This window comes from Mirounga leonina, unplaced genomic scaffold, assembly GCF_011800145.1.
Source record: "Mirounga leonina isolate KUSES-001 unplaced genomic scaffold, KU_Mleo_1.0 Mir_176, whole genome shotgun sequence".
In the NCBI taxonomy this organism is placed as follows: Eukaryota; Metazoa; Chordata; class Mammalia; order Carnivora; family Phocidae; genus Mirounga; species Mirounga leonina.
The window spans coordinates 1,572,034-1,576,059 of NW_023270454.1; the positions used below are offsets into that span (position 1 = coordinate 1,572,034).

The 4,026-nt window shown below is 39.3% G+C and overlaps 1 non-coding gene across 1 annotated transcript; it reads left to right on the forward strand.

The window, feature by feature from the left end:
- The first annotated feature begins 1,178 nt into the window (after nucleotides 1–1,178).
- On the forward strand, nucleotides 1,179–1,315 carry LOC118022600. Its single transcript, XR_004682518.1, has one exon. It is a non-coding gene; the product is annotated as a U4 spliceosomal RNA (small nuclear RNA).
- Nucleotides 1,316–4,026: the final 2,711 nt, after the last annotated feature.

Sequence of the window (4,026 nt, forward strand, 5' to 3'; positions counted from 1 at the left end):
TGAGCCACCCAGGCGCCCCGTGAGACAAATTAGATTTTAAACTAAAGTCTGTAATAAGAGACACAGAAGGACACTATATCATTCTTGAAGGGTCTATCCAACAAGAATATCTAACAATTGTAAATATCTATGCCCCCAACATAGGAGCAGCCATCTACATAAGCCAACTGTTAACCAAAATAAAGAGTCATATTGATAACAATACGTTAATTGTAGGAGACCTCAATACTCCACTCTCAGCAATGGACAGATCATGTAAGCAGAAAATCAACAAGGAAACAAGAGCTTTGAATGATACATTGGACCAGATGGACCTCATAGATATTTACAGAACATTCCACCCTAAAACAACACAATACTCATTCTTCTCGAGCGCACGTGGAACTTTCTCCAGAATAGACGATATACTGGGTCACAAATCAGGTCTCAACCGATACCAAAAGATTGAGATTATTCCCTGCATATTCTCAGACCACCATGCTCTAAAACTGGAACTCAATCACAAGAAAAAATTTGGCAGAAATTCAAACACTTGGAAGCTAAAGACCACTCTGCTCAAGAATGTTTGGGTCAACCAAGAAATCAAAGAAGAACTTAAACAATTCATGGAAATCAATGAGAACGAAAACACACTGGTCCAAAACCTATGGGATACTGCAAAGGCGGTCCTAAGGGGGAAATACATAGCCATCCAAGCCTCACTCAAAAAAATAGAAAAATCCCGAATTCACCAACTAACTCTACACCTTAAAGAACTAGAGAAAAAGCAACAAACGATGCCTAAGCCATGTATTAGAAGAGAAATAATTAAAATTAGAGCAGAAATCAATGAATTAGAAACCAGAAACACAGTAGATCAGATCAATGAAACTAGAAGTTGGTTCTTTGAAAGAATTCATAAGATTGATAAACCACTGGCCAGACTTATCCAAAAGAAGAGATAAAGGACCCAAATTAATAAAATTATGAATGAAAGGGGAGAGATCACGACCAACACCAAGGAAATAGAAACAATTATTATCAACAACTATATGCCAATAAACTGAGCAATCTGGATGAAATGGAGGCCTTCCTGGAAACCTAGAAGCTGCCAAGACTGAAACAGGAAGAAATTGACAACCTGAATAGGCCAATAACCAGTAACGAGATTGAAGCAGTGATCAAAAACCTCCCAAAAAAGCTTTGCGCAGTGGCAGTATCGTAGTCAATGAGGTTTATCCAAGGCGCGATTATTGCTAATTGAAAAACCTCCCAAAAAACAAGAGTCCAGGGCCTAATGGATTCCCTGGGGAATTCTACCGAACATTCAAAGAAGAAATAATACCTATTCTCCTGAAGCTGTTTCAAAAAATAGAAACAGAAGGAAAACTTCCAAACTCATTCTATGAGGCCAGCATTTACCTTAATCCCCAAACCAGGCAAAGACCCCATCAAAAAGGAGAATTTCAGACCAATATCCCTGATGAATATGGATTTCAAAATCCTCAACAAAATCCTAGCTAATAGGATCCAACAATACATTAAAAGGATCATCCACCACGACCAAGTGGGACTTATCCCCGGGATGCAAGGGTGGTTCAACATTCGCAAATCAATCAATGTGATAGAACACATTAATAAGAGGAGGGAGAAGAACCATATGGTCCTCTCAATTGATGCAGAAAAAGCATTCGACAAAATACAACATCCTTTCCTGATTAAAACTCTCCAGAGTATAGGGATAGAGGGAACATTCCTCAAGCTCATAAAATCCATCTATGAAAAACCCACAGCGAATATCCTCCTCAATGGGGAAAAGCTGAGAGCCTTTCCCTTAAGATCAGGAACACGTCAAGGGTGCCCACTCTCACCACTGTTGTTCAACATAGTACTAGAAGCCCTAGCAACAGCAATCAGACAACAAAAAGAAATAAAAGGTATTCAAATTGGCAAAGAAGAAGTCAAACTCTCTCTTTTCGCAGACGACATGATACTTTATGTGGAAAACCCAAAAGACTCCACCCCCAAATTACTAGAACTCATCCAGCAATTCAGTAATGTGGCAGGATACAAAATTAATGCACAGAAATCAGTTGCTTTCTTATACACTAACAACACAACTATTGAAAGAGAAATTAAAGAAACGATTCCATTTACAAGAGCACCAAAAACCATAAGATACCTCGGAATAAACCTATCCAAAGAGGTAAAGGATCTATACTCTAGGAACTACAAAACACTCATGAAAGAAATTGAAGAAGACACAAAAAGATGGAAAAATATTCCATGCTTATGGATCGGAAGAATAAACATTGTTAAAATGTCTATGCTACCCAGAGCAATCTATACCTTCAATGCCATCCCAATCAAAATTCCAATGACATTTTTCAAAGTGCTGGAACAAACAATCCTAAAATTTGTATGGAATCAGAAAAGACCCCAAATCGCCAAGGAGATGTTGAAAAAGAAAAACAAAGCTGGGGGCATCACGTTGCCCGATTTCAAGCTGTATTACAAAGCTGTGATCACCAAGACAGCATGGTACTGGCACAAAAACAGACATACAGACCAATGGAACAGAATAGAGAACCCAGATATGGACCCTCAACTCTATGGTCAAATCATCTTTGACAAAGCAGGAAAAAACATGCAATGGAAAAAAGACAGTCTCTTCAATAAATGGTGCTGGGAAAATTGGACAGCCACATGCAGAAGAATGAAAACTCGACCATTCTCTCACACCATTCACAAAGATAAACTCAAAGTGGATGAAAGACCTCAATGTGAGACAGGAATCCATCCAAATCCTAGAGGAGAACATAGGCAGTAACCTCTTTGACATCGGCCACAGCAACTTCTTTCAAGATACATCTCCAAAAGCTAGTGAAACAAAAGCAAAAATGAACTTTTGGGACTTCATCAAGATAAAAAGCTTCTGCACAGCAAAGGGAACAGTCAACAAAACAAAGAGGCAACCCACAGAATGGGAGAAAATATTTGCAAATGACACTACAGGGCTGGTATCCAAAATCTATAAAGAACTTCTGAAACTCAACACCCAAAAAACAAATAATCAAGTCAAAAAGTGGGCAGAAGAGATGAACAGACACTTCCCTGAAGAAGACATACAAATGGCTAACAGATACATGAAAAAATGTTCATCATCATTAGCCATCAGGGAAATCCAAATCAAAACCACCCTGAGATACCACCTTACACCAGTTAGAATGGCCAAAATGGACAGGGAAAGAAACAACAAATGTTGGAGAGGTTGTGGAGAAAGGGGAACCCTCTTACACTGTTGGTGGGAATGCAAGTTGGTACAGCCACTTTGGAAAACAGTGTGGAGGTTCCTCAAAAATTTAAAAATAGAGCTACCCTATGACCCAGCAATTGCACTGCTGGGTATTTACCCCAAAGACACAGATGTAGTGAAAAGAAGGGCCATATGCACCCCAATGTTCATAGCAGCAATGTCTGCAATAGCCAAACTGTGGAAAGAGCCGAGATGCCCTTCAACGGATGATGGTCCATCATCATTTGGGGTCTTTTGGAGATGAGAGATGTGGTCCATATATACAATGGAATATTACTCAGCCATCAGAAAAGATGAATACCCAACTTTTACATCAACATGGATGGGACCGGAGGAGATTATGCTAAGTGAAATCAGTCAAGCATAGAGAATTGACTTTCTCTAAGTCAATTATCATATGGTTTCACTTATTTGTGGAACATAAGGAATAACATGGAGGACATTAAGAGAAGGAAGGGAAAAATGGGCAGGGGGAATTGGAGGGAGAGATGAACCATGAGAGACTATGGACCTGAGGAACATACAGGGTTTTAGAGGGGAGCGGGGAGGGGGATTTGTTAGCCCGGTGATGGGTATTAAGGAGGGCACGTACTACATGGAGCACTGGGTGTTATACGAAAACAATGGATCATGGATCACTACATCAAAAACTAATGATGTATTGTCTGGTGACTAACATAACATGATAAAATTAAAAAAAAAAAAAAAGAAGGATTTACAGAGTCATAGTT